At 55.8% G+C, this 8581-nt stretch overlaps 1 protein-coding gene across 1 annotated transcript in view; it reads right to left on the reverse strand.

Moving 5' to 3' along the window:
* Nucleotides 1–8184: 8184 nt before the first annotated feature.
* Nucleotides 8185–8581, reverse strand: part of CUNH1orf127 (chromosome unknown C1orf127 homolog) — a 24095-nt gene continuing 23698 nt past the window's right edge. Inside the window, exon 11 of the mRNA XM_058444355.1 lies at nucleotides 8185–8308. The gene's annotated coding sequence lies outside the window, so the exon portion shown is untranslated. The remainder of the gene's footprint in view (nucleotides 8309–8581) is intronic.

Genomic DNA, 8581 nt, shown 5'->3' on the forward strand with positions numbered 1-8581 from the left:
AGCAAAGCTCTGGGGCCAGCAGGGGTCAGGGCCTCTGCTTTACCGGGGGGGGTGGCCTCTGCAATACTGGACCCCCCCATCATTTCAGGCAGCATGGATTGGGTATCCTAGGCCCTCCCCACTATCCAAACAGCCTCTGGAGCCCCCGAGTCACCCCGCCTCTGTGGGCAGGGAGAGCCACCTTTGTCTTCCTCCTTCTCCCTGCAGGGCGCAGACTGCACTGCTGGTCACAGCATCCTCCCACACAGGACTTGCTCTGCTCCCAGGCAGCGCAGGGACAGAGGGTGGGAGGGCCCGTGAGCCCCTCTGGGCATGCACCTTTACTCCTGATCCTCCTTCCCTGGACCTCCTGCTGCCTCCTGTGGGTAGGAGAGGAGAGATGGAAACCAGGCTGGCGACAAGGAGCACAGTGGATAAGAAGCAAGCCCTGACGGCTTGCGAATGACCGCTGGGTTTGCAGGCCTGGCCTATGCGGGCTCTGTCCCGGTGTGTCTCTGACCCTGGCATTGCTGTTTCCAGGCCGGCGTGGTCATCCCCATTTCACAGAGGAGGAGACCAAAGCTCAAAGCCATGGAGATGCTTGCCCACGATCACAGTCTTAGGAGTTAGTGCAGCCGGGATCTGATCCCAGGTCTGACTGATTCCAAGTCTGTGTTCTTTCCACTCGCCCACACTGCCAGGGAATTCAGCCCCTCTCCTTGGTGTGCTCACAGAGCCCCAGGCGGCTCCTCTAAAGCCTGAAACTGCGCGGCCAAGAAGCCAGCCCTGGAAATGACTCATGGCACATCCAATGCTGGCCTCGGAGGCAGACCAGTCAGGTAGGACTCTCACCAACCCCATGGCCTCGGACGGGCCACCTCACCTCCTGACCTTCGTCTTCTCTGCCACGGAAGGGGGATGGAGGCAGGATTTCCAGAAGCATGCGAGGCTGGCGTGATGATCTTCATCTTTTTTAATGCCTTAATAGTTTTAGATTTGTTTTATTGTGTATTAGAGCAGATAGATGTAACTAGCACATCAAATTCACAATTTCAGGGACATTTTTGCTTAGGTACTATCTACGTAAGTGAAAGAAGTGCAGTGATTTAAGGGAAAATACTAAGTAAATGAAAACCCAGGTGGTTGGAGGATACAGCTCAGGGTGTGGCGGAAGATCAGCACGCTGGTGTCTCGGCAGCAGAAACCAGCACGAAGATCTGTATTGACCAGATGAGAGCTCAGGTGGGAAGGGGCTGGAAAGGAGTGCCCTGGCCCCCCTGGCCCCATGGACAGGAGAAAGGGACTCAGGGAGGCAGGAAAGCAGAGCCCAGGAGGGGAGAGGTAGAGAGCCCAGTAGATGCATCTACCCAAGGACCCCGCGCGGAGCCTGGAAGCCACATTGCTGCCTCCCGCCTTGGGCCGCCCTGTCCGCAGCTGGCTGATGTAAAACACACATGTTTTGACTGAAGCCGCTCTGCCCCCACCTCCTGAAAAACGCCAACATTAAAGGGAGCGTAGCTTTGTAAAACTGAAACTGTAAAACGCTTCTGAAACCCAGCCTGGGGGATTAAAGAAACCACATGAAAAGGGACTCGGGACGACCTGGACGCTGACTTCCTGTTCAGAAGTTCGTTCAACATGTGCCTCCCACCCGGGCCCATGGCGTGTATGGAGGAAGGGGAGGGAGAAGGAGGGAGGAGGAAGGCCAGGGCCAATGGAGGCTGGCGGGTGCCTCAGGGGGCCTCCGGAAACCCAGAGTGTGGCTAAGGTCTGAGACCTGCAACCCCAGGCCACCGCCTTCCCAGGCCTCTGACCTCCAGGGGCTCTGCGGAAAAGGGTTGCTGTTGATCTTGGCCTTGGGACCCTGCCCTGTAGTAACAGAGGGGTCAGGAGAAAAAGACCGTAGGCACCCAACGCCCTACCTCCCTGCCTCTGCCACTCTCCCCTGCTGTTCCCAGCATGGTCCTCCCTGGCCCTGGGCATTCGGAGATGTAGAATGTGCTTGGATCCCAGCTCAGCCTCCCATCCAATGGTGGTCAAGAACCTTCCCCAGCCAGGCACAGGAGCGACTGTGGGTTCAAATCCCAGCTCTGCCATTTCTTAGCTGTGGGTCCACCCAGGAATCCTAAAATACTCAACCCATACGGCTGTTCAGGGGAATGTGCTCAGCAGGGTGCCTGGCACGTACATAGTAAGGGCTCCAGGAATGTCAGCCACCACCAGCAACCACCCACCTTCTCCCCACGGGGAGGTCAGAGCATCTAGTGTGTGTGGAAGGGTGCTAGGGCTGGATGGTGCAGCCAGCGCCCTGTGCTGCAATGAGAGGGACAAGGCAGTTCCTCCTCTGCCCCTCTCAAGACTGGGTCTGACTTTCCCCCCGGTCCCCTTCTTACTACGTGGCCTTGGCCAAGTCACCTGCCCTCTCTGGGCTCAAGGCCTGCATCCTGGGGAAAAGAGGAGAAGAGGAACTGGGCTGAAGGTCCCCTTCGTTCAGATGTTCTAGTTTGGGGCCAGAGGATGAAAAGGAAGGAGGAAGCCTGTCTGTCCCCTATGACTGCAGGACCCCAGCAGGTGTAATAAGTGATTTCTGGCACTGCGGCTGAAGACGGGGCCCACTGTCCAGGGCTGTGGCCAGGGGAAGCCCTGTCTGTGGACACTCACAGCCCCCGGATCTTGCACAGGTCACACAAACACAGACACCCATCCATCCCCCCAACACACCACAGGCCACTGGGTGGCCACCACCCCCCGGCTTCATCACAGCCCTTCCTCTGCTACATAAACTCCCCATGCCCTCCAGTGTCCCCCGCAATCACTTACCTAATATTAGGATATTAAAAAATATGGCAAGATTTTAAGAGACTTATTAAAATGCAATTAGCAGCGTGTACGACTTAAGCAGAGAGATTATTTTTAAAAATGACTTGATTGTGCGGAATACCACGCACCTTCCCGAGGCCGTAAACCTGCCAATCACACACGTTCTCAAACGAGGAGGTTTCCTTGCTTTCTCTTTGTCCTTCAGGCTTTTATCCTGTCCCCCTTCCCCCAGTGACCACTAAGGCTATTGTCCCCAGCCCACAAAAGCCACCCATCCACCCACGAACACAGAGACCCCTCCAGAGACCCCTGAGAAGGAAGCCAAGGTTTAATGAAATCCAAAGCGAACCCTGGAGAAGCTTTGAGAAAGCAGCCACGGGGTGGGCAAGGGGATGGAGAAGCCCCCTCCCACTTACTCCCACCCCCATGGTCATCTGGATAGGGGCACAGGCTGCCACCAGGGTAAGGTTGACAAACTCTCCTTGCCATGAAAGGACAAGGGGTTGGAAGGGCTGAAGGGAGGAGGAAGAGGTCCCAGGGAGGGGGCTACTGCTGATCTCCTCCGAGGGCTGAGCCTCAGGGACCCGGGCTTCGCAGCCCCCCGGCAGCGCCCACCAGACGGGCTGGAACGGTGGGTTATGCTGCCCCCTGCTGCTCGCTCTCTGAACTGCAGCTCTGCTCCCGGGACCTGGTATCGGAGCGAAGGCATTGGCATGGTCCCAGGGCCAGCCCTTCCCCAGCTGGGTGGCCCACGAGGCCCCCCCCGGGGTCTTCCACAGCGTTAACCTGAAGAGAAAGATGCATCTGGAAATGGGGGGATCTTCTCTCTGGCCGCCACCTCCCACGCAGCCCCACCCCTGGCTGGAGGAGTTTATCAAATAACTTGCTACTGCCTGGCATGAGGCTCCCTCTGGCACTTTTATTCCAACCATAAAAAGGCTATTTCATTGAGAAATAAAGTCCCATACCCCTGACGTGTAACTCCTTTCAGAGCTCTTACTCAACTGCCAGGCAAAATTCATGTTTCCTGGATGTTTGTGCCTAAGATTGCAACTGGGAAGCGGGGAGAAGGCTGCAAGGGGGAATGCCTCTCTGGCCGGGGAACATGCATTTGCTCTCTTGGTCTAAGAAGCCCCAGAAACCCAACGTGTCCAAGAGAGAGCCCGCCCCTTGGAACGAGGAGGCCGGGGTTTGGTCCCTCGTGCCACCATCTGCTAGTTGTGACTTTGGGCGGGCCCTGAGCCTCAGTTTCTTCCTCTGTAAAATGGGAAGAACAATTCTTTTCTCCCTGGAAGGGATGGTGCTGGGCGCAATGAACAGATGGAGGTGGCAAGTACTTGGGGGGTGTATGAGAGTCAAGTGTTGCATTGTTATGGAGGCTGTGACATTCTCTGATTTAGGGGGTATCCCTTGCAGATTCTCTCATGCAGCACTTCTCAACTTACACAGTGGGGCATCAGAACCCCCCGGATGGCTTCAGTCCTGCAGCCTGCCGAGCCCCACCCCCTGAATTTCCGGAGCTGTAGGTCTGGAGTGGGGCTGGATAATTTGCATTCGTCTAACAAGGACGAGGTGCAGGTGAGGGGAAGGGCTGCTGTTCCAGGACCCTACTTTGAGAACCACTGTTCTGAGGGCTTTTCCATCTGGGAGGTAGAATGGCTCAGCCTGGTTGTTGGGAAAGGAACCAGGAGCAGGTGGGAGGTCATTTGTGGAGCAGGTTACAGGTGGGCTCTGGCTGCCTGCATGGGAATGAACTTCTGTCCATGTCGTCCCATCTTGTCCTCCCACCTGGCTTGGCTTAATGTCTCTGGCAGTCCCCAGCCCCAGGCACCAGACCTGTGAGCAGCAGAGGTGTTGGGCGGTGGGCAGGGGCTGGGCTGAGCTAGTGATAATGGACCCTCAGAAGAGAGAGGTTCTTCCCTGGCTGCACGAGAGACTCTGAACGTCCCATCTGCATGGGATGGCCCAGGTGTCCTCCTAGATCAGAGGTTGCTGGGCCATTCACTCCGGTTTCCTAACAGCCCAACAGCAAAACTGAGGCTCAGAAAGTGAACTGACGAGCTCAAGGCCACATGGCTTGTGGGGACAGATCTGGTCTCCAGACCTCCAGAAGAAAGCACTTCCCAACCACACTGCCTCTCTGATTACACAGTAATTGGGAGGATTACTAAATTGAAAAATACAGTTCCAGCTTAAGTAATATTCAAACACCCAACCAAAGGACTGGGCACAGTGGTTCATGCCTTCCGGCACATTAGGAGGCCGAGGTGGTAGAAGCCCAGGAGCTGCAGACCAGCTTGGGCAGCAGAGCGAGACCTTGTGTCTACAAAAAAAACTGTTTAAAACTAGCCAGGTGTGGTGGGGCGTGCCTGTACTCCCAGCTACTAGGGAGACTGAGGTGGGAAAATCACCTGACCCCTGGAGGTGGAGGCTGCAGTGAGCTATGATTGCACCACTGCACTCCAACCTGGGCAACAGAGCAGGATCTTACCTCAAAAACAAAAACAAAAACAAATTCTCAACAGAGACTTGCAGCGAAGACTGAAAGAGTATGTTGTGATGTAAAGTCCGCTGAGGGAAGCACTGAAAATCTGGCGGCCGGGCACGGTGGCTTACGCCTGTAATCCCAACACTTTGGGAGGCTGAGGTGGGCAGATCACCTGAGGTCAGGAGTTCAAGACCAACCTGGCCAACACAGCGAAAACCCATCTCTACTAAAAATACAAAAATTAGCCAGGTGTGGTGATGTGCTACTCAGGAGGCTGAGGCAGGAGAATTGCTTGAACCCAGGAGGTAGAGGTTGCAGTGAGCCAAGACTGTGCCATGGCACTCCAGCCTGGACTGCAGAGTGAGATGCCTTCTAAACAAAAACAAAACAAACAAACAAACAAACAAAAAAACACTAGTAAGTCAGGACCTTCAACCACGGAAAAACAATGAGCCTGGATGCTAAAGGGCGTGAAAGGCTTTATGCTCAAGAAGGAAAGCCCAAAAGAGACACTGGACCAGCTCCAGCTGCTCTGTGTAGCAGGAGAAAAGTGCAATAAATGCAACACAGCCTTTGGACTTCATGCGGAGTCGTGGGGGCATAAAAGATGAGAATCCAAGCCGCTGAGGGCGGGGAACCACTGAGTGATACCTAAGCACCTGGAACAGCCCGGGCTGTCCAAGATCTCCCGGCAGCTGCTGACCCCGAGGGAAAGAGCTGCTACCTGCCAGACTTTCACTGATCACAGACGTGTCAGCCATAAACAAATGACTGCAAGACCTGGGAGGTCTCAACAGGAAAAACAGCAGACGCAGCACCCGTGCGTGTCCCAGGATCAGGCATGGGTGCCAGCCAGGTCTGCCCTGGTCACAGAAATGGGGTTGTCCCATCTGGAGGGAGAATGGGAGCCTTCCCGAGGACCCCGAGCACTTTCTAATTAAGCATGACTGCCCCGCTTTTGAGCGGGTGCAGATCGAAGCTGGGGGAAGGAAGAGAAGGAAAGTGGTTTGTTCCAGCTGCACGGAGCGCTGAGCTGGGAAGAGTGCCCAGAACAGTTAATGCCCAGACCCTCTCAGCCTTGCAAATCGCCGCCCGCCTGGGGGGTGAAGAGCCATTTATGCCAGGTAAAGGGTGGTGATTTCATTAACTCCCTTCCCTCTGTCTCGTCTCCAAGGGCGCAGGGTGGTTGTTAAACACGGGAGGACTTGGTAAAGGGTCAGCCCTTGTTTACAGGACTTTCTCATGCATGTGTGCCCCGGTCTACCCTGTCCCAAAGCTGGGGGGCTCTACAGGGACGGAGAAAGGACAGGGGTGGATGGAAGTGGATGGAGGTGGAGGGGAGGAGGCAAAGAGAGACAGAGACTGATTCCTGGGAGAAACACCACGGCTAGTGTTGAGATAAAAGATGCGAGGTGGGCGGATCACACGGTCAGGAGTTTGAGACCAGCCTGACCAACATAGTAAAACCCCGTCTCTACCAAAAATACAAAAATTAGCTGGGCGTGGTGGTGCACACCTGTAATCCCAGCTACCCAGGAGGCTGAGGCAGGAGAATCGATTGAACCTGGGAGGCAGAGGTTGCGGTGAGCTAAGATCAAGCTACTGCACTCCAGCCTGGGCAACAGAGCGAGACTCTGTCTCAAAAATAAATAAATAAATCATCATAAAAAGATGTGTCATGTCTCCAACGTCACCAGGCAGCCACCTTCCCTGCGTCATCTGGACGCAGGTGTGGGAGTGGCACAAGCCCTCAAAGAGGAGACCCTTTGAGTCACCTTTCCTTTCAGTGGCGCTGCTGCTCTGTCCCTCTGATGTCCACTCTCCAGCCAGCCTTTTCGAGCATCTACTCAAGGCTACTGCTTTGCTCAAAGGCCCCTGTTGGACAGCCCATCAAGGCCAAAATAAAATCTGGGCTCCTGACGGGACCTGCAAACCCTGGAGGTCCATCCCCCCTGCACTCTCCTGCTCACACCACCAGCTTCCATGGCCTTCTTTCCATCCTTCCAGCCCTCCTCAGGGCCCTTGCTCTTCTGTCCCTCTGCCTGGATGCAACCCCCAGCTCTTTCTGCGGTTGTCTCCTTACCTCCTCAGAGGGGTCGCCCGACCTTCCCACCCAAAGCACCTCACAACCGGAGTTGCCTGTTTGCTCCTCCTCAGAGCAGGAAGCATTGTCTGAAATTGTCTCATGCGTTCATTGTCGGTGTCCAATCCCCCTCTCACGCGCGCTCTAGAAATTTCCCTCCCACACCAGGGATTTCGTTCGATTCACCGAAGCCTCCCCGGGGCTGGAACAGTGCCTGGCACCACTGAGGAGGCGCTCCATAAACCTTTGTTGAGTGGTGGAGTCCCAGACACACACTGTGACCCTCCGGTATGAGCCTATGGCATCAGTGCTGGGCTCTAACCACCGACCCCACCAGCCTTTGAGGATCATCCGGCCTCTAGCCATGGGCTCCTGTGGGCCTCCTCCAGCTCAGGCCACCCAGCCTAGTGTCCAGGGTGGCGGCCAGAGACTCAGGCCTCCTCCTGCTGCCTTTCCCTCTAGGTGTCAGGCTTCCCCAGGCGTGGGGACCGCCGTCCCAGGGCAGTGGCTGCCCGCAGGGGAACCGCCTGGTAGGGCTGGTGGGGGCTGGCCTTGGAGTCACGGCTCCGATTCGAGAAGGGAAATCATCTGAGCTTTTAAAAAATTAAATGGAGTCAGTAATTTGATTTCAGAGAGAAGCTGAAAACCTCGTAATGGCAGGAGCAGCTCAATCTCGTGGTGAAAAGGAAAAGCCTTAAATGGGGCTATTAAGCTTTTGCCCGGGACGGATCTGCCCGGAGAGGGAGGAGGAGGGACCGCAGAGGGGGGAGAAGTCTTCTTCGAGGTGGGGACCGTTTATCAGCCAAGACAACCCTGATTATTTATTTATTTATTTCTTGTTCCGGGCGGGCGTTGCCGACGGTCTCCTCTTCTTGGCTGCATTTCAAATCCCACTTCCAGTGATGGGTCTGCCTGGAGGTGGGCGTCTGGGGGTCCACCTTTCCAGGGAAGCACTGAGTGAGTGCTCTTCCGGCCCAGAACACTGCACCCAGCCACAGCTGGGCATCTAAGCCAGGGAGCCTGGGGGCAGCTGGGTCACTGAGGGTCACTGGGGCTGCCCAAGCCAGCGGGGTACCAGCTGCTGCCATGGAACCCAGAGGAAGGGAGTTATGAGTAATGAAAACGAAGCAGTGGCATCCCATTCTCCTCCCCTGGAGTCCTTTAGAGACCTGAGGTCATGGCAACCCAAGGCCTGGGGAGGTGGTAAACAC

This window comes from Hylobates moloch, unplaced genomic scaffold, assembly GCF_009828535.3.
Source record: "Hylobates moloch isolate HMO894 unplaced genomic scaffold, HMol_V3 SCAFFOLD_9, whole genome shotgun sequence".
Classification (NCBI taxonomy): domain Eukaryota; kingdom Metazoa; phylum Chordata; class Mammalia; order Primates; family Hylobatidae; genus Hylobates; species Hylobates moloch.